The sequence below is a fragment of the Oryzias latipes genome, chromosome 16, assembly GCF_053564925.1.
Source record: "Oryzias latipes strain Hd-rR chromosome 16, Olatipes_Hd-rR_3.1".
Taxonomy (NCBI): domain Eukaryota; kingdom Metazoa; phylum Chordata; class Actinopteri; order Beloniformes; family Adrianichthyidae; genus Oryzias; species Oryzias latipes.
In genome coordinates, this window is record NC_136252.1 from 22,802,944 (window position 1) to 22,825,668 (window position 22,725).

At 40.4% G+C, this 22,725-nt stretch overlaps 1 protein-coding gene across 1 annotated transcript in view; it reads left to right on the forward strand.

Moving 5' to 3' along the window:
- Positions 1 to 3,485: 3,485 nt before the first annotated feature.
- cacng8b (calcium channel, voltage-dependent, gamma subunit 8b) overlaps positions 3,486 to 22,725 on the forward strand; it is a 30,671-nt gene continuing 11,431 nt past the window's right edge. Inside the window, exon 1 of the mRNA XM_023963966.2 lies at positions 3,486 to 3,881. The gene's annotated coding sequence lies outside the window, so the exon portion shown is untranslated. The remainder of the gene's footprint in view (positions 3,882 to 22,725) is intronic.

The following is a 22,725-nucleotide window of genomic DNA, read 5'->3' on the forward strand; positions in this document are numbered from 1 at the left end:
GTTTTTTTTAAAGTATTTTTCTTAGCATTTGACTCATCTTTCAACAGCTGTGTGAAAAATAAAAGTTACAGCTGTTTGAGTTCCAAAGTTTTGTGGGGGGAAGTGTTTTAAACTTGTTTGGAACTAAGGTAAATGCAGCAATGATTATTCAGCAACAGAATAAAAATTATACTTTATTTTTTTTGTTCAAAAAATCTCACAAAAAACAATAAATAACAAGTCTGGGTATAGGCTGTACTGTGTTCCTGCAGGTGCAGCACATAAGAGAACATTGGACTTACATTTTAGTGTTGTAAACTGCATGGATAAAATTTCATTCAGTTTATGGATTTCCAGTCAGCCTCAATAATTATCAGCATCTCAAAAACACTTTCTACTAAAGGTAAATTTTTTTCTACTCGTCTGTTTATCTGATTTCACAACTTTGTGGTTATGTGTTTCGAAGAACACTTTTGCTTTGATTTTAAAAGAAAAAAGTGGATAAAAATGATGCCAAAAGCATTGTATAACATGCAAAGAGCCTGTTTGGATGAACACTGCAGTGAACTGCTTGGTGATGACCAGTCCCCCTTTGCAGTTAGGACAGGCCCACAGCCGGAGGGCAACAATTGATCAACACGCTGTAAGAGAGGATTTGCTTCTGTGTCTCTGACTTTGCTGCTGTTTTTGTTTAACATTAGTTTATGTTTTCTTGATAATAAACTGTGGACCTAAGACACAAGTAAAAATGTAACTATAAAAACAGTTTTTTTAAGAGGGAAAAAAAAGATCCACTCCTTGTACACTTGTGTGTGTGTGTGTGTGTGTGTGTGCGTGCGTGGGTGTACAGAATCATCATCCTTCATAAATCAGCTGCAACTGTTCCAGTGCCTACTGAGTAGATCTCTAATGAGCCGCTCTCATGGCAGCAGGTCAGAGCTTTTCTGTCAGGAATGGGGCAGGTGGTGAAAAGCTGAACTGCAGCTGTTTGAGGCAGGTGGGTGAGGAAACAAATTAGTAAGAGAACAAAAGAAAAAGAACATATAACACAATCGAGCCAAAGAGAATAATGATCCAGAGTCATTTAGCCTCTCCTTTTAATTGTAGTGAGTTAATTTAAATATTGTATTCACACTTCAGTTCGTAACAAAAAAGAAAAAAACTTTCAGATAGTCTTTCATGCAGAGAATATGCCAGTATTAGATTAGTTTTCTATTTTGAATCAACCTTTCCAAAAAAACAGCCGATCACCAGTTTCTGAAATTCATATCAGTTATGCTGTTGTTTAATATATCTCTTTGTTTCCCTCTCTAAAGCTATCCAACTTCTGCTGGATCACATTCAATCACTGGCCACTTTATTAGAAACCCCTTGCTAGTTCCGGGTTGGAGCCCCTTTTGCCTTCAGAACTGCCTTAATCCTTTGTGGCAAAGATTCAACAAAACACACATTCATCAGACAGTTAGGTCCATATTGACATGATAGCTTCACACAGTTGTTGCAGATCTGTCCGCTGCACATCCATGATGCCAATCTCCCATTCCATCACATCTGCGATCTATTGGGTTGAGATCTGGTGACTTTGGAGGCCATTTGAGTCCAGTAAACTCATTGCCACGTTCAAGAAACCAGTCTGAGATGATTCCGGCTTTATGACGTGGCGCCTTATGGAAGTAGCCATTAAGGAATGGACACGGTCAGCAACAATACCCAGATAGGATGTGGCATTGTGACCATGCTAATTTGGTACTAAGAGACCCAAAGTGTGCCAAGAAAATATCCCCCACACCATTACACCGCCACCACCAGCCTGAAGCATTCATACAAGGCAGGATGGATCCATGCTTTCATGTTGTTGACGCCAAATTGTGACTCTACAATCTGAATGTTGCAGCAGAAATGGAGACTCATCACACCAGGCAACGTTTTTCCAATCATCTATTTTCCAATTTTGTAGCCTCGGTTTCCTGTTCTTAGCTGACAGGAGTGGTACCCGTTGAGGTCTTCTGCTGCTGTACCCCATCTGCCTCGTGATCGGACGTCTTCTGCAGACCTTGGTAACCAGTGGTTATTTGAGTTACTGTTGCCAGTCTGGCAATTGTCTTCCGACATCAACAAGGCATTTCCACCCAGAACTGCCTCACCCGGATATTTTCTCTTTTTCTGACCCTAAACCCTGGTTGTGGGTGAAAATCCCAGTACATCAGCAATTTCTGAAATACTCAGACACTTAAGTCACATTTATTTCCCGTTCTGATGCTCGGTTTCAACTGCAGCAGATTGTCTTGACCATGTTGCTGTCATGTGATTGGCTAATTAGAAATTTGCATTAGAAGTTGGTCAGGTGTGCCTTATAAAGTGGCCAGTCAATGTGTACCTGAATGGATTGAACGACTGTTTTGGCTCATGATAATATATTATATATGATCCAATTTAGATCTAAACTCTCAGCAAAGACAAAACCAAAGATCTTGTTTGTCAAATTTTGCCAAAGTAGGCAAACCAAGGTGTTTTACTCCACTGTCTGACTCCATGACATTTTAACTTTTCTACTTCTGATGGAAGAAACTGTTGTCAACAAATCAAGATGAAACTGCTGGCTGTGCTCATAGACACATGTATGTGATAACACACTGTTTGCCTCTGTGCCTTCTTTTTGTTTGTCTGTGTGCTCTTCACTTCATGTGCGCGCATAGCTGTGTGGGCTGACTGGATCTCTCTTTTCACCATCACCATTACTGCATGAAAGCCCTGTCACTCTGTATTAGCTCCATTCTGCTTTCTCTCCCCTTTTCTGTTTGTTTATGTGCGCGCGCGAGTGAACGCGTTTTTTTGGCCTTTTTTATTTTTTTGCTTTAGTGCGCGTATGTTAGAGAGGGAGAGAGGATAAACTGGGCACAGAAGCCATTTTTAAAGCTACTGAAGGTCATCCTCCACTTATTCTTTGTTGGTGCTTCCCGAAGCTCCACTTCCATAAATATGTAGCTTCACTTCAATGAATATGGATGACATAATCCTGACTGATCCTTAAAAATGTACACACACAAAAATAGTGGTATCCAAAAATATTTAGAGGTCCAGGCCGACCCTTTCCTGTATTGACAGACTGACATTGACGTCTATAGTGTGATGCCATGATTTACCATCCTCAGCAGGGCTGCGCTCTTGCTCCATTTCCCTGAAAGACCCTCATCATGAGCATCCTCAGCACCGAGCAGGACAAAAAAGTGAACCGCTGCTGCTTTCTATAGAAAGAAAAGCGTACACGTCTAACCTGGTCATGGCTATTAAACGCAGAGCTCTGCCTGCGCGCTCCAATAAGCACATCCAGATCAGTTTCCTCCTCCTGTCAGATCGGGGGGGGGGGGGGGGGTCCACTCGTGTCATGATCCTGCAGCGCAACATAATGTTCAATCGCGGTGGTACAATCGTGGTGTTTGCAAGTTTTTGGGGGGGAGATGCGGCAAGTTGCCTGCATTGAGCTGCATGTGTGAAAGTAAAAGAGCAGACAGGCAAGGCGCGAGCTCGTCCAACCAGAGGGGGCGGGCGTGCGGGGGGGGGGGGGGGGGTACATCCTCCCCGGGTACACACAAGCAGCGGGCACATCCACGGCAGACAAATCCGTGTTCAGTGACGTGTTTTTTGTATTAGCCTTTTTTTTTACGCACGTTCAGTTCTTCCCCAGTACAGACTGATTTCATGAATTCTATAGCTCAATCCCCCCTGAGGTGTTTCTCCTTTTTATTTTATTAATGCTAATCACCTCTTGTGTTTATCTTTTCATTTTCTGACTCCAGAGAAAGCCGTTATTAGCCTCTCCAGCGTCCGCCGCGTCTCTCCCTCCATCTCCTCTTTGGGAGTGCGTCGCGCCACGAAGCTCTGAATTTTTCAAAAAGCTGCAGGTAAGACCTCTGTTACTTTCTCTTAGGAATTGTGATTACAATCGGGCCGTTTTTTAACCTCACAGTTTAATGGATCGCTGCTCACTTACTGCAATTTACATGCCACATTGATTTGCTTCACGTTGCAACTTAGGCTACCTCACTCCTGCCAGCGCGCATTATAGAGGAAATTGCAGCAAGGAATAACAGTAATTGTCAGAGTTGTGCCTTGCCTCCTAATGAGTGTTTTTCATTTCCCACCTATTAGGATTGGCCTATAATTAGAGGCTGTGGTGTGTGCGTTCAGCAAATAGAGATTCATTTTAATAGCTCGATGGAAGCTGTGTGTTTCACCGCATCCAAAAAGCGTTCGATTTGAAATAGTGGGGGACCACCTCTCCAGATTGAGATGTCAGGGAGCGTGTGTGCGTCTTCATGCGCGATTTGCGTCCGAGTCCAGTGAGTTTCCACCGGTCGCTGGATGCTGGGCGTCCATTTTCCACCGTGAAGCCTCTGCAGGCAGGGTGATGCGTGCAGCCTCCCCTGGTAATGAATGCACCGCAGCCTGCATCACTTTAACGGAGTTTTGCATGCTGTCAGCTTTGCACGCCGTCAGCTCCATGAGTCTCGGACCTGCTCTGCACAGCCTCTCCTTCCATCTCAATGCGGTAAAAGCAACAGACTCTTGGCTCCATGTTTGAACCTGGGACCACATCACGACATGTAATGTCTTTAAGACTTAGTTTAAAGGGCTGCTGACAGAGGCAGTGGTAAAGGGCAGCAAGCATTCTGCATCATGTCAATCATTTTCCTTCCATCTGAATTGATGGTGGAATGTTTAAAAGTATGCATTGCAGTAGTGTTTAGTTTCTATGTGGAGTCAGCAAACAACATAATGGGAGGAGGATATCTCTTTGTGGCTGTGCCTCCCCTGACAACTCTGATTATTGCTTCTGGGATTGAATTATGGTGCAGCTTTGAAGTTTGCTGCAATTCAACGGGGTGTTTCAGGTTGTGTCCCTTCAGTTTTCCACAAACACTTTCTGAACTTGGTCAACCTGAACTCTCAATTCAACCTAACTTTATCTCCATAGTGACAATTATGAGGCTTTTTGTAGTTATTGCGTGTCTCAGTAACTCATACGGTACATGTTTGCGTTCTCATTGATCACTGACTGACAGTGCAAGTCGATTCATGCCTTTATGTGATCACTTTTTTCCCACATAGCCAGTGGAGTGTAAAGTATTACAAAAGTACTCAAGAAAGAAAAGTGTTACTTAAAAATAAAAGGATTCAGAAATAAAAAGGTTGCCATTTTAGAGTTAAAATGGGAAAAAATAGAAAAATGCATTAAAAAAAAGAGTAAAAATACAACTGAATTAAACTACGTTTGTATAAGTAAGAATTAAAACAAACAGATTTATGGTCTAGAACTTATAAAGACAAAACATATGTTTTAATAAGTATTGAAGCTTTCACTGATGGGTAGAATAAACTGCACAACAGTTTTGTCGATAGTTTTGCTGATATTCATACCTTTGTTTTCCTTTATTCAAGACAGAAAATCAAGTAATGTTTTTTTTTTTACCTCTGCTGCCACTTACATCCCTGCTGCTTTGCAAGCTTTTAAAACTGCAAGAGATTTTCAATTTTTGTTGAAGGCTCACTGATGGGTTCATCCATAGTTGCACAGTCAAAGCTGACCCAAATTAGACTATTTTCTCTGGCTGATGCAAATAATGACCCTTTTATGCAAATATCTCCTGATACTGTGCTGATATTATTGGACATCTCTAAAAATGATTTAAGGTTGCAAAGAAAAGACACTGTGTATGCATTTAGACTAAATCTACTAATCTACTCAAGTAAAAATATGGTGCCGTAAATATACTCTAAAAGTTGCTTAATTAACATTAGAGACATTTATGAGCTTTATTTTTTTATTTATGAGCTGCTGTATGAAGGGGCCAAGTTGCTCATCCTCTAAAAAGCATATTAGAACTTTTGAGCCTTTCACTTCCATGATATGATATTTGATGAAAACACGGCAGCGTTTCCTTTGATTGCTTGCCTTTGTCAGAGCATTGAGTCAGCGGTGACTGATATCTGTCGGCCCCGCCCCCTCGACCCCTTCACCTGCCACGTGCTTGCATGCTGTCTGTAGCGTGTGTGATGCTGCGCTTGGCCTTGATGATTGTCCCCGTGGATTTTGAATTAAATTCAGAACCCTGCTGTTGGCTCAGAGATCTGCTGTTTACTCTGTAAGGTGACTCACTGCAGTCGATAGTTGTGAGTAGCCCACACAGGTTTTCTCTGTGTTTCCAAATGGGAATCATCTCATGCTCAAGCAATCCACAGCTGCTTGAAATAATCTTTGTAATTTCAAGTTTTTTCTTTTTTTTTTAGGTCTCATTTAATTGCACTGTTTCACTCAAATTTCACAGTTTACTGGATGGTTAAGTCTGTTTTTCACTCCAGTTCTCTCTGAGGAAAAGCAGTTCTGCAACCATCATCAAATCTGTCGTGTAGCAATTGTTCAGAGGATCAATGCCTTTGCTGCTATTTTCTTGATGGTCTGAGGCTTCACAGTGCTCCCATCTCTCTTTAGTCAGTTTGATACTCAAGAGAAACCATTGCACTGTGCTGTGAGAGCTCAAAATATCTCACCTAAAATAAAACTGAGGATCATATTCAGATTTTGAAATCTAAACACCACATTTTCGTTGATTTATAAAGTGCTAAATCACAGCATCTGTCTGAAGGTGCCATACAAGGAAGGAGGTAAAACAATAAAAAAATAAGTAAAATCTCACAATTTAGTTACATCTCCATAGGGCCAAATGTTCATCATTTAAATGTATTGATTGCCCGATTAAGGAACCAACAGATTGTAGTTGTAATCACCTCTTGGAGCATAATACTGGCCGATAATAGATATAAGCAATTCCCTCCCCAGAAAAATGTTGGCAGAACCAGACTGAGAAAGATACATCTCTTTTGATCGTTTGGAGTCAGAAAAGACACGAAAATGACAAACACAAAAACACTGGAACATCCAAGTCAAAAGGAGAGTTGAATTTATGGAGGACAAGAACAGGCAGAGGAAAGGTGTGGCGAAAAAGGTGAGAAAACATGTCCAATGCATCTCAGAATAACCTCCAACAGTCTATGTCTGCTGTCATTTACAGTAACTAAAGGCCTGAATCAATGTTATCATCTGAGTTTTACTAGATTTTAATCTAGCGTTGAAGTCCCACTCCAAATCATCTTTTGATTAATTGTAAAAGCGTTCCCTGTGTTCTTTTAATTATGATTATGCCGTTTTTAGGATAGCTTATACGTCACACCTACTAGCTTGTTCAAACTGTATCTTTTCGTCTGCTCCTGATTCAAAACAACTTGAATAAAGAAATGCTCAGAAATACCCATTTGAACTTAATTTTCTCATAAATGTCACAACAACATGTTAATTAAAAACATCCAAAACACACATTTCATCAGATGTGGGTCTTTAAAGACAGTGGTGGTTTGCCTGTACTGAAACGAGGGTTGACTTCATATAACAGGAACCTAAAAGCTGAAGCCTCTGACCCCCACCCCCCATTCTAGTTTTTCAAATTCTAGGAACAATCATTATTCCTGCAGACTGGGAACAAAATGTTCTGTTTGGAAAGTATGGAGCAATGGGGTCTTTAGGATCAGCTTTAGTTCTTCTGTTTGAAACTTTGCAGATAAGCAAAAAAAAAAAAAAAGAAAAAGAAAGTAACAACTTAATTCTGGTCTAACAAATAGCCAAAGAACAGAAGCTAAAATTAGTCAAATAGAATCTGCAGATTCACTTCTCATCAGAACTCTGCAGCATTTTGGATCAGATAAAGCTTTCTTTCCAGAGAGAAGCAGCCACTGTGGACTAGTTCCTCTAAAAAACGCTGAGAAGTTCCTGATTGCAGCAGTGTAAATTAAAAAAAGAAAGTAACTTGATGTGTCTGCACAAAAAACTGATTCAAGGTGAGATTTGAGACCAAATAAATATTACCCAGTGGAAGTTCATTCAGTCTTCAGTAAAATGTCTGATCCTTTCACAAATGGTCTCCAAGTTGCTCCACTGGGACACAAAATAGAGGTTGAAATATGGTCATAATGCTGATTAAAATATGAACCTTTCTGTAACCAAACTGGTTTTACTTAAAGACCCACCCCAATAAGAAAACATGTTTTGGTGTTTTTGACCTATTCTTGTGGCATTGTTCTCATAATGGAAAACATATATATAAAGGAAATTGAGCTTAAAATAGCAATTCTGTGTATGTTTTTACTGTGTTGTGAATCAGGAGCAGACAAATACATCCATGTACGTCTTTGTTTACCTTGTCTGAGTTGATATCTGGCTCAAAACTGTATGGCTGGATAGCTCTGATATTGCTCACCCTTTTTGTGGCCTCTAATGCTAATTATTTCAAAGAAAAATAATTATCTATCCAAAGTTTACTGTTCCTGTAATAAAACAACGCTTTTGATTTATAGTTTGTTTTTCCTTTGCTCTTGCTGATATAATGGATTCAGTCTTTGGCCGATCTCTGTAGCATGATACACATCAACAAATGCCTGCATACTGTAGGTTTGCAGACATTTGTACCATTTTCATAAATGCCACAATTTCTGTCCAACAGGTCATGGGTTCACATCAGTGGGCTTATTTGCTTTGGCATCTTCACTGAGGATGATAGAAAGTGTTGGTTTGTACTGGATGGATGCCTTGTGTTGACTTTGTTGGACAGTTTTATAATGAACTTGCTTGGTTTCAGAGCACAAAAGCAGCATCCTTACATTCTGAGTATTTTGTTGTTTTTCATACTAAGTATTGGCTTTTAGTAAAAAAAAATGTTGCTCTTCTTGTCTGTTTTTTTCTTGAAAAGAACAGGCAATGGAAATCATGAATTAATAACAGTATCACAGTAATTCATTTGTAACATTTATGTAGTAGTATTTATAAATTTAAATATCATAATTGCATTGTTAGGGATTTAAAGCAAATTAAAGTATTTAGAACATAATTTATTTTTGTTAAACTAATTTTAATTCATTTAAGAAATTAATTTACTGCTAAAAGTTCACGGCACTAGTATATATTTTTTAACTTTAATCTTAAACTTCTTTTTCAAGTAACAATAATACATAAAGTTGTTTTGATTAAATGATTTATTTCATGCTTAAACCCAATTTCTTTTGCAAAATACTAACTGACCTGTAACGTAGTTTGCTTAAAGAATTATCCATGCACAGCAAAAACTATCTACAGCATAACTTCTTGTCATTTTAGAACTTTTTCATTTTTCCTTTGTACCCTAAAATTGTGGTTTTACAAATGAGCAAAATAATTGTTGCTGTTTTTAATCAAATACCTTTGACTGAAATTATGCATTTCCTTTTCCTAACAGATTGTTTAACCGTTGTGCTATCTTAGATGACCCCACCCTTACATTGACGTGTTCTCCCTACCATGACAAAGGTGGAAAGATTTCATGTAATCCATGGACACCAGTGAAGATCACAAATCATTGAAGAAAAAAGGTTCAGCACACTGTCTAGTGGGTCTAGATGACCCAACTCCCCATGTTAAAGTGCCTAGGAATGTACAAGGGTTACACTTTTACATGTCAGAAACATTTTAGAGCCACCATGTTTAAAGTAAATTCTGTTATTTGCATGATAGCATGGTGAACATGCATAAAAGAGTTTCCTGGATCTCAAAATAGATGTATTTACCTTTTTACTATTTCCAACAATTTCAGTGTAGTTACTGTGTGCACTTAGTTATTCACATCTCAGAGGTTAATAATTAGTTCACAAAGGTGTTACTGCTTTTTGTTAACTATGCTGTTTGATCCTACTTACCATTGCTGCACGGTCACAAAGTTATGGCAGTATTTGCATACCTATTTTGGATGTTTTTGAAGTTATTTGAGGTTTTGCATAGATGAGTCAAAGGGAATTAGACAGCTCAGATGCACAGATAACTGCAATAGTTTGCCACAACAGAAATTTGATGTCTAATTTAAATCAAAATTCAATTTTTGCTTAGTGGATTAAAATTCCAAATGGTCATGTCCATTTTGTGTTAAATTTGCTTGTGGAGGGTGCCGCTGTCAGTGAATGATGTGCACAATGCTTATGCGCACGTTTTAGGACACAGGTTCGTGGGGTCATGAGTATCAGGTCATTCAGAGACACTTTATTTTAAGAGCCTTTTAGACCAAAGTGTTGCTGTCACTGTTTCCTCAGGCAGTTCCACAAAGACAGGCAAATGCTTGATGACATTCAGTCTAAGGATTTTCCCGGACCTCTCCCGTTTGCTCTACAGAGGATCAGCTACACTTTGAAGCATTTTTTAAAACTGGCCTACTTTGACATTCTATTTAATAAACATGCAGCAAGAGTTTGTTTGCCCGTGGATTTCTTTTCTGTGCACCTGGATCTGTGTGAGTAAGAGTTGACATGTGTGTGTGTGTATAACCTGTGGATCCCAGCTGGGGGATTTCAGCCGAGAGCTCAGGTGTGCAACTCTCTGTCATGATTAAGGAGGTAAATAATCTCAGATACCTAGAGCAAGGACTCAAAATATTTATCTGTTTTCCTAACATTCCCTTCTGTCGTCTCAGAATAGAATACGCTGCTTGTATTTTTAGAATTGTCATCATAAGCAAGTGCAGTTATTGCTATGTTTGGTTCGGTAAGGCAGTGTCATTTTTCTCATCTACAGTTATAATATTCCTATATAAATTATATTTTGTGTTTTTATTTTTTATTTTTTTTTGTCTTATTTTAAACAATAGAAAAATAAAAAAAGATATATGTTACAACCAAATTAGCTGATTTGTAAAATTAAAATCCAATTTGCTTTGAGGTTTAAATCTTCTGCGTAGAGTTTGGCTGCTTTGTATAATAGGCCCCACTCAAAGAGTGGGCTTTTATTTTACAAAAACAAAAGACGCTTTCTGTGCTGAAAATGATTCATGCAGGTAGTTCTGATTACACCTGACATTTTCTGACAAGTGAAGGCCTCGTTCTGTAATCATCTCTGCAGCCGCTAACTCCCAAAGGAAGGCTCGTGGCCTTCTTTGCTGCAGTATGACCTGCTGCAACTAACCAGCCTCTAGATGGGCACATTTCATAGCTCTCTGCAGTTGCAGAGCACAGCATAACTGTGAAGATAAATCAGCCTTTTGGGAATCTCATCTTTGGAAAGCATTCATTTTTTTCTCAAAATAGCTTCTGTTTCCTAAAAATAAAATAAAATCAAGAAATTCTTTATGCTCTTTTTAAATATGATCACAAACCACAAAAAATGTCTGTTTACATAAAATGAAAAGATTTACCTTTTGTTAAATTCAGACAAGAAACATAAAAAGTGGATAACAGGTTAGTTAAATATTACTATCCTTCTAATAAAATGTTTTTAGGGAATTAGACTTGCACTTAAGGTATTAAACATTGTATATATCACGTTTGCTAATCAGTGACATTTTAAAACAAACAAAGTTTTTGCCATAAGACTGTTTTCAAACTGCTAAAAATGGAAAACACACTATGCTTTTTTAAATGTGTTTCAGATATAGCTTGGTGTTTATTCTCACTAGTTGTTAAAGTAGACCTTCTGACAAATTCTTACTCACCTACTATTAAAAAATGCTTTTTTCCCCTCATTTTTCCAAAAGCATTTCTGACACTTCTATTTTTTAACCATGTTTTTGTCGTGTTTTCTGCTTGTAAAGTTTTGAGATGTGTGTCAGGACTGTAGACTTTGACACATGAAACAAACACTTGTTAAATGCAGTGTTGTTGAGCAATGCAACACTTCAATATTTGACAGAATTTTCCTTGTATTTGGTCCTAGAGGCCATCCAAAATGAACATATAGGATACGTTTAAATCTGCCTTTGGTAGGACAAAAATATCACCCACTGAACCTGAGATAGCAAGGTGCATCTGCTGCCCCGATGTCGGTCAGGTAAAACAGAGATGGTCTTTTTGGTCCTTCTGTCTTAAATAATTATTTTTATATTCTGTTTTGTCAGACAACATAGCATAAAGATGATTGTACTTACCTTCATATAATCTGGTAGTGGCCAACAGTCTTCCTCTCAAGGTTTGCGCCTGCTGTGCTGCGTCACATCTGTTTTTGAGGTCATTTTATAGTTTCACTGTAATATAATCTTTTTTTTTCTGCATCGGACATCTTCCCAGTATTATACCTACAACACAGAGGACACAGATACAACAAGTTCATGTTCAAAGTCAGTTAAAAATCAGGGAATGGACTGACCTCATTTAGAGGGTAAAGAGGTAAAGTGATTCAGTAACTGTAGAAAATTGTGCTAAAAGGAGAATCGCTCCTATTGTGCAGGGAAAAGTGAACTTATGACCTAAAAAATGTTTAGTATCTGACAGCATAATTGCATTAAAATACATTACTTTTAAAATATTGGTTGAAAAAAAAGCATCTCAGAGTGAAAATGGGAGGATTAACTTTCGTTTTCAAGGCAAATTCTCAAAGGTCAATTCTGCACAGAACGACATATGCACTGCAACTGCTTTGCTTTGGTGTTTAATCATTAGGCAGTTACTCTGTTTTCATGTATGCAGCTCTACCACATCAGGAGTAAGACTCGGGATCTCGGGAGTAGAAGTGAAAGAAAATCAAAGCACTTTGATTCCACTGTCAGAACATTAAAACACTGACTGCTGGGTCATTTACCTTACAATCAATGCACACAGTATTTAAACCATGGAAAAAATTCAGGTGCCAGGCTGCAGAGACCATGTTCCCAAAAGTACCTTAAAGCCAGTTGCTCCAGGGCCTAGAGCTGGCCTCCTGCTGGTCTTCCAGAAATACTGCCTTTAATGCTGCTGATTACTTAGGTCAGGTGTGTTTGGCCAATAAATAGCGTCAACGGTTGGTTTTTTGGGGGTGTGATGAACTTGATCCAGTGTGGGTCCCTGGACAAGACTCCTTCGCCCAACTGCCAAACTATGTAGCCACAAGGGGTCCAAATCTGGGTTCCCCTGTGCCGGTCCCTAGCCGGTTGACAGCTGGTTTGCTGTGGCGGCCTTTGAAGGGATATGCCAAAAGGTGAACGACAATGGCAGGTTGGTTGGAAAACATGTAAGACACCTGCCCTCGAGGCCTGCAGTTTGACACCCCTACTTCAAGTGCCGTAAACTGAAGTGACAAAAACCCCTAGTGGCTTATTCAAGGAGCTATAAAGTCGAGCCATGCTGACGCTGAGTGACAATATTTATGTACTTTACACATAGGAAGCTGGCCAAGATGAATAGATTAACAAAACTTTTAGCAACCTCTAGCTCATTTCTTGTTTCATGCAGCAAAAACAATTACTGTTGCTATGATTTATTTATACTCTTAAAGTCCCTCTCCAATCATCTTTTAATTTATTGTAAAAGTATTCACAGTGGTTTTCATTTTTGATTATGACATTTTTAGGCAAAAATCAATAAAACTGTTTTTCTAGGTCAGGCAGTAGTTCATCAGAAATTTGCCTCTGGTGTGGAGTAAGCCTGCACTCATTTTCCATCATCCCTTTGTTTACACTCTCTCCCGCTTGCTTACAGCACCTCACACCCTCAATCTAACATTGCCATTGCAACAAAAATGGTGAGCAATATTGTAGCTTTCCAGCAATATTGAGCCAGATGCCAGCTCAGACAAGGAATGCATCAATACATACATGAATGAACATACATGAATGAATACATGAATCCATGTGTCTACAAGTGGATGCATCAGAATGGAGTGGAGCAGGATGCTTGTGGCGTGCCGAACATAGCACCTATGACACAGCTACAGGCTTTTTCAAATTACACTTGTTGTCTGCTCAGAACTGCAATTTAATATATGTTTTTCATAATCAGAAAAGAACATGTTAAAACAAAAAATATCATTTTTATTGAAATGACGATTTATCGTATTTCGGGCAGATACTCGCTGCAGTGTTTTACAGGTAAATAGTCTAGGGCGGTTCAGTTAATTAACTCACCTGCTCAGCGTCCTATTTAAGCCAGGTGCGCAGTTGTTCATTCTTTCTTACCTTCAGCGCTCATTCTTCGCCGGTCTCAGTGCCCGCGGGTCTCCGTCTCTTTCGGCGTCTTGCTGTGTTCCCACCGTTCTTCGGATGGATGATCCCCGTTTTTTATGATGTGGGGTTTTCGTTTCGCCGCGTCTGCTCTGCTTTGCAGTGATCCGCGGGCGGCTGACGGCGCACGGCGCGGTCGTTTCGCCGCGGTCGCGTGCATCTGCAGGGGGTGTGCTTTCCGCGATGTTCGGGATGTCCGTGGCCCCCGATCAGGGGCTGTCCGGGTCTTCTCGTCTGCCGTGGTCAGCCGACTTTCTGCGGTGAGCGGCAATCAGTCCTTTCCCGTGTAGTTTTCTAAGGCTGCGTTTTTCTTCCTGTTTACTTCGGTGACGTCACGCCCCTAAGGACCCTGGGAATTGTAGTTTTTTCTCCGGGTCCTTCTTGATGCACTTCTGATTCCTTTTCTGCTGCGTAGTTCTGCGTCGTCCGGTTGTTTTTTCAGGGGTTGTGGGGTCCTTTCTGTGGTTGTGAAGGCTGGCAGTCCTCGTTTGGACAGGTTTCTCATGCTGGCTGAATTTATCGTGGCTTTTTGCGTTTGTTTTTCTGTTGCTGTTTTGTTCTTTGGGAGCTGTGTGTGAATCTTATCTTTGATTTGATGCTGGCTTTATTATTATGGCGGTTCTTCTGTTTGTTTTCTTCGTTGTTGTAGCTGCTGGTTAGTTAGACTGTGAATCAGTGTCTCTTGGACCCGTCTCGGCTCTGTGGACATTTTTCCCTATGATTGGTCTCTCTTATGCAGCGTCTATGGCTCATTTTATTCACTCAGCGATCCTCGTTCATTGCCCCCGCACATTCTGCATCTGGTTCTGCTCCGCCTGTTTTTTTCCCTGCTCTGTGTACCCTACCTGCCCTGTCCTCAGGGACTTGCGTCGGCCGCATTAGTGAGTGTGTCGGTCTCGTCGCGGCCTTGTTTTTTCGGCTGGGGGTAGTTCGATTCTGGGCCGCGTGTTCCTGTTCTGGATTTTCGTGTTTTGCGTTTGATCTTTCCCTCTCTATGCCTGGAGTGGTTTTGTGATGACTGTTGTGTCTTCAGGCTCCCTCCACTTGTTCTCCTGTGTCTGCGCCTTCTGGTTTGGGGGAAAAGGATTTAAGAAGAGTGGTTTGTGTTTGTCCGGCCGCCAGAATCTACAGCTCTGATGGTTCTTAAGGGGTCGTCCGGTTGTTTCATCCTTGGAGATTATATTAAGGCTGTTTCAATATTGAATGATAGTATTGTGTCATCGGTTGACTTGGTTAATGTTTAAATAACACCTTGAGCAACTTCTACCCTGACCATAGGAAATATGTCACTGGCGCTCTCAAGCTTAGTTCATGAGTTAAATCTTGTGTCCGCAAGTCAGTCTTCGGTCTGCCTTTTCTAAGCAGATGGCACTCTGCTAGATGCATCCCCATTTAGAGGCTTGTTATACTCCGCCTCTGAATGCTTAAGGTTCAGTCTAGCAAAAATAATATCAAAACCTATGATCCCTCATGGCTCTCAAGTTCTCTTTTGCAGTATCCAGTCACCCTTGGCTAAATAAAAGATTTGAGAACCATTAATATCATATACAAGGCATCAAATCCAGCCGAGCTGTAATCCTCTGCTACGTGGGATGTTGACCTTCCTCATCTACAAATCTCCTTGGCTACTCTTCCCATCTACTACTCCTACTCCTCGATGGCCTCCTGAAGGTGCGTCCCTCTGAAACTGTCAAAGGTTACTTTTGTCATCATTGGAATATATAAAAAATTGGTGTTAAGATTTCGTGCAGGTCATATTTCACTATTATTTCACTGTTGGAATTTGTAATTATGGTGGTTTCTGGGGTGCGATAAATCCACAATGGGTCTTTACCTTAACTATCTACTAAATTTCACTTTCTCATATTTGTTTTTTTAAAAGCACTGTTATTTAATTTATCTCAATCATTTTGAAACTGATCAGTTTCTGGGTTATTTATATATTCTTGTCAAGACTAATACTGCTTTGTTTTTTTATCTATGCATCGCATCCTGAGCCTGCGAACCCCTACGCCCCGATCAGCTTCTCCGTTTCCAGGAAATGATGTCACCCATGCATTCCTTGATCTGGTGCTGCAACGATGACTGCTCGACGTACCTATTGCTGCACTGAAAGTGACGGGGCGTTGGACCTCCTCTGCATTCCAATGACACTTCTGACTGAATTAATTAATTAATGTCAACCGCATAATGAATGTAAATTCTTTGATTGTAGATGTTAAAAGAAGATTATAGCCAGGTGGAAGCCTAAAAAAAATTTAGGATGTTCTAAAGTGTATTATAGTATGCGATGGAGCTCAAAAGTTTTTTGGTTTCTAAGCGCAATTACGCCGATTAAGCTTCGGACATATGGCGTTGAGGTTGTTCTTGATACTTAGATGGAAACCTTCGAATAAATGGATGTTCTGAGCTCGTATTATGGTATGCCAAGTGGGGAAACATTATGGCAGTTAAGCTCGTTCGTAGTCCTGTCGTTGGATTAAGCTCGTTAAATAGTATACCAAATGAAATAACATTTATAGCTGTTAAGCTCGTTCTTAGTATTTGATGGAAGCTACGAATAATGGATGTACTTAAGCATGTTTAGCATGCTTTTGGGAGCTTGGATTGGATGTTAGGTAGTGCCTTCATACGGGTTGTTCTTGGCGGTTCAAATTGTAGTTCTACACAGCGTTTTGCGGATGTGGATTTATGTTCTTAAAAAATTAGGTATGAGTGATTCTTATGTTGGCTCCCTGCTTTGTTTTGTTTCGTTTCCTTTGTTTGGCTCTCTCTCTCTCTCTTGCAGATAGTATGTTCCCCTAGTGGTTCACGAACGGGAGCGGCCCAACGGTCAAAGGTGCCGGGTCACACATAGCAGTTCCACTAGATAGTGTGTCCCCTTCGAGGCGCTGTACTCGAACGGGGGCGGCCCAACGGTCAAAGGTGCCGGGTCACACATAGCAGTTCCACTAGATAGTGTGTCCCCTTCGAGGCGCTGTACTCGAACGGGGGCGGCCCAACGGTCAAAGGTGCCGGGTCACACATAGCGGTTCCACTAGGTAGTGTGTCCCCTTCGAGGCGCTGTACTCGAATTGGGGCGGCCCAACGGTCAAAGGTGCCGGGTCACACATAGCAGATCCACCAGATAGTGTGTCCCCTTCGAGGCGCTGTACTCGAATGGGGGCGGCCCTACGGTCAAAGGTGCCGGGTCACACATAGCAGATCCATTAGATAGTGTGTCCCCTTCGTGGCACTGAACTCGAATGGAAGAAATAAAAAGAAGGGGGCGGCCCAACGGTCAAAGGTGCCGGGTCACACATAGCAGATCCATTAGATAGTATGTCCCCTTCGTAGCACTGAACTTGGATAAAAGAAATGGAAAGAAGGGGGCGGCCCAAACGGTCAATGGTGCCGGGTCACACATAGCAGTCATACTGGGAAATGAAATGAAAATGGAATGCTGCCGAAAACACACCCCATTTTATTACACACTGATTTTACATTCACATTTTCTCTTCTTCTGGATGATTTTAGTGTTGGGGGTGTATCATACGGGTTGTTTTGGCGGTTTAAATTATAGTTCTGCACAGCGTTTTGCGGAAGTGAGCTTACGTTCTAAGATCAGGTATAAGTAATTTTATGTTGGCTCTCCTCTTATTTCTTTCCCTCTCTCTTTCAGATAGTATGTTCCTCTAGTGGTCTCCACGAACGGGAGCGACCCTACCGTCAATGGTGCCGGGTCACACATAGCAGATCCACTAGATAGCATGTCCCCTTCGTGGCGCTGTACTCGAACGGGGCGGCCCAACGGTCAATGGTGCCTGGTCACACATAGCAGATTCACTAGATAGCATGTCCCCTTCGTGGCGCTGTACTCGAACGGGGGCGGCCCAACGGTCAATGGTGCCGGGTCACACATAGCAAATCCACTAGATAGCATGTTCCCTTCGTGGCGCTGTACTCGAACGGGGGCGGCCCAACGGTCAATGGTGCTGGGTCACACATAGTAGATCCACTAGTTAGCATGTTCCCTTCGTGGCGCTGTACTCGAACGGGGGCGGCCCAAACGGTCAATGGTGCCGGGTCACACATAGCAGTCATACTGGGAAATGAAATGAAAATGGAATGCTGCCGAAAACACACCCCATTTTATTACACACTGATTATACATTCACATTTTCTCTTCTTCTGGATGATTTTAGTGTTGGGGGTTTTGTTACCCGAAAAGTTTTATGGAAATTTTATGGAATTTTATGGAAGTTTTATGGAATTGAACGGAGCCTTATGCCAAACGAAAATATGTGAATGCCAACTTAAAGAATGTGGAAAAATGTCAAATAAATATTTCTTACTGCAAGAGTTGTCTGACTGAAATGACGATTTATCGTATTTCGGGCAGATACTCGCTGCAGTGTTTTACAGGTAAATAGTCTAGGGCGGTTCAGTTAATTAACTCACCTGCTCAGCGTCCTATTTAAGCCAGGTGCGCAGTTGTTCATTCTTTCTTACCTTCAGCGCTCATTCTTCGCCCCACCCTCCTCCCCGGCTTCCACCTGTGGGCTCCGTTAAGGGGGGTTTTGTTACCCGAAAAGTTTTATGGAAATTTTATGGAATTTTATGGAAGTTTTATGGAATTGAACGGAGCCTTATGCCAAACGAAAATATGTGAATGCCAACTTAAAGAATGTGGAAAAATGTCAAATAAATATTTCTTACTGCAAGAGTTGTCTGACTGAAATGGGTCTATGAGTGAAAAAACTTTGTTTCATTTTTATTTTAATAATCAGTCTTTGAACCCTACTCTTTCTTTTAATTCCTTGTCAAGGAAGTTTAGGATCCTGAAAGTGAAATTATATGTCATGGTGCAATGAAACGTGTTTTGATAAACACTTTATTAGACAGAAGCCAGAACGGATCCATAAATAAAAGCCAGACCAAACTAGGATGGCTCAAAAGAAATTCTTACAATACCTTCCAGCTTAGCCAGCGCTGCATCCCACCCCCGTGATTTAATGGAGGCATATAGTCGTTACTCATTTTGTAAAACTCTCCTTGTCTCCTCTTTCATGCTCCCTTGATCCCTTTCCCGTCATTTCCCTCATTCTTAATTATTGGAGGAAAATAGAATTTTCAATAATTAAAACACAATTATGATCTCCTACACAAGGGAGTTTTCCGTGGGTAATAACTTAGTAGGTTATTCATAAGGTCATTCTGAAAACACAGGAGTCAAAGTCTACTCATCCACTGACTTCAGCATTTGTAGACCTTGGAGACAGGGGTGTCATTTCTTTCATCTTCCTCAGGGAGGAGGAATATGTTGATGGGGTTAGAAGGTCATGCACAACACACACGTAGACCGTGACTTTTAGTCATTTGCGCTCAGATGTGTATATCAATGTGATAAGCTGTTGGAACTGCAGTGGTGTCATTTGATGGTTTACATAACAGGGACTTTGACTGCAGCGATATAGTGCTGTCTATTGGAAGAGAGCTGAGTGCAACATTACTAGGACTCAGTCAGATTGGACTAGACCCATCCTCAGAGGAACTTGAGAGAGACACACACACACACACTCCAAACCAGCTCTCCTTCTGTCTCTACAGCAGCTCTGCTTTGGGTCTTACAATGCAAACAGGATCTAACCTATTTTGATCACAGTGCCATATTGCATCATCAAATATTAACAGACTTGACTGAACTGCATTCTGTCTCCTAAATACTGTTTGTGGAATGTTGTGTGCTACTTTTCCGTTTCCCTTGAAGAAACCGATTCTCAATTTAAATGCACTCATGAGTTTGTGCTCTGTAGCGTTTGGTTTGGAGTTGTCACACACACATATATCTATTGATGGAGCTTCAGTGCTCTGGACTCTGCCTGGCTTTCAAAGTCAAGTGCTGTTGGTGATTTGAATTATCCCCTTCATTTCTGACTTTCTTCCCCATCTGTTCTCCCTTCTCTGACTCTCTTGCTCTTTATCTCTTGCCTGCCCTTCTCCTCCTCCCAGTCTTACACTATGCTGATCCAGACTTCTGAATTCAATGTTGCTATGGTAACAACGTCGGGTTTTGTCCTCTCTGCCTCCCCCTCTTGCTCCTCTTATTCCGACTAGATGCAGTGCACATGCTCTGGAGTCATTCTCTCCTATACCACCATCTTTGACTTAATTCCTGTCTATGTACTCCCTGGCAAAATTGAAAAACATGGAACCTGAAATTAACAGTTGACAAACAAAAAAAACGTGTATTTTGTGATCAAATTTATAAGTTAAATTGTTCCCACCACTCAAAAAATGTATAAGAAATCCCAAACATCTGGCTGTGATGTTAAGCCCTCCCTGAAATTACCATCCAATAGTAACAATCTTCATTTGGATTTTGATAGGGTCTTCCTTACTCTTCATAAAAGTTTAGATGAAAAGCTCTTTTTATTTGGGTTATAATAACCAGTGAGGAATGATGTCAATCATTCCCATTCCATATCTAAAAACAGTTCTTAGAAAATGAAAGAGGCTACAAACTGAGGGGATAGGAACTTTAATATCAAATTGATAAGAACCACAAAGAAAAGTTTCTGTGTGTCTGTGTGTGGCACTAAACTTTGGAACGTGTTAAATAATGAGGTCAAACAATGTTCAAATATCCAAATATTCAAGAAAATGTATAAAGAAACTGATTTCATGACATAAAGATAAGAGGAGTTAAGGATCAACAGGTCTTTGAATAATTCCAAATACATAGATTGTGGTGAAATAATCTAAGTTCTTTAAATTGCAACCAATGAGTATCACATTGTGTAATAAGCAACTAATTATTACTGCAATGTTTTCATTACAATCAATAAGCTATTGATTTTCTTTATTCTTTACTTAATATGATAATGTGTTCTATGATAATCAATGATTATTACATAACGGTTACCGTTACTGTTTATTGAAATCATGAATGAATGTTTTCTGAAGATAATCAATCATTAATAGCCACTGGATTTTGTTACTTGAAAAGAATCTATCTAATCAGAACCAGATTACGAAAACTAGGTAAAACTATTAAATGAATTAGCTCAGTACTCAGTAGGGGTGAGGTTATATAAGCTCGCTTCTTCCCACTCCTTTTCAAGCAATGAATCAAGCTCAACATGTTTTTAGTTAACGATCACTTTAATTATTTAACTAATTGATTAAAGTGTTTTTTGTTTTTGTTTTTTTGTTTTTTTTAACCTATGCATTTTGTCATTTCTGTAATAAGTTGGAGAAATCGGTATGAATTCTGTATTGCTTTGACTACCTGAGCCAAAAACAGATTAGGGGTTTGGTTTGCTTTCACTCAAAAATACTCTTATTCCATTCTTGGACACAGCTATCATGTACACTGGTTCCCTCCGTCCGTCAGCTTCAAGACTGTTAATCAGCATCATCAACACAACTATTTGTTTTTGTCGAGTCACGCAGATTCAGCTCCAGAACAGATTGATGCTTTTGTTGCGAAGTTTTTGTTTTCTGTCACCCCAGATGGTCTCGTGGTCTTATTGTTTTGCCTTCTTTTTTAGGCCATTATAGATCCTGAGTATCACTGCATCATTGCACATTTAAAATCCTTATGCACTGTGTGGCAAGTCACACTCACAATAAAACTATACTGTTAAGTCCAGGAAAAAATTGCCGTGGCACACCTCTGCAAAAAGAGCAAGCATACCATGCCCAAGAGCAGAACAAGAGCAATCAAAGCAACCAAACCAACATACTTTGGGGTCAGATGTTCCCTGGCGTAAAATGGACTGTGTGCTACAAGTAGGACCTGTTGGGAGAAAACAACATACACCCCATGTGAACACTGTCCAAAGTGTGATTCTGAAAAAAAGTTGAAGGGTGCTGCCTGAGGGAAGGTCAGGTGAGCAGCTGTTAGAAATGCTGGAATTTTCAACTAACTCCTCGGGACGATCCCTGTGTGAAAGCAGGCTGAAATAGAGGGCTTGTCTTTATCCCTTGTGCTATCCTTGGCACTTTGACATTGGGAGTGAGGTCATCTAGACCCCACAAGACAGTGCACTGAACTTTTTTCTTTAATGATTTGTGATCTTCACTGGTTTCCATGGATTGCATGAAATCCTCTCCACCTTTATCCACCTTTGTCATGGTAGGAATAACACGTCAATGGTCATCTTGACCCCATAGGATAGCACAAGGGTTAAATATTTTTTTTCATTCTTTATTCAGATGATGTATAAAGAGAAAAAAGGTTTGAGAAAACAGCACTTCGTTTAGAAAAACAGCTAACTGATAACTCAGGGTTGTCACTATTTCAGCTTTAGCTCATCAGAAAGCTACGCTTTTTTTTTTCAATCCCATTTCTTTGCAATCTATTTTTAATACAGCTGTACCCCGTGCGTGCATTTCCACGATGTGATGTCACACCGAGCATCTGAAAAATCCTCTGAAGTACCAGCTTGCACCTACCACCCAAATAAAGCTAATGGACAGATCCTCACATCTCAAGGCCTCTGCATGTCTACTGCGCTGTTTTTAGCCTGGGATGATGAGTGGCGTGCTCCATTCTGTCACTGACCAGGACAAACGAAGATTAATCCAGAGTTTATCCTATCTTCACAGCTTCACAGCTCCGTCCGTATTTGCAAACTTAATAAAAACATTATCAGTAAACATTTCATCTGTCATTGCTGTTGACACATTTTTACATTTTATCCAGTGGAAAAAAATAAATCAAATGGGA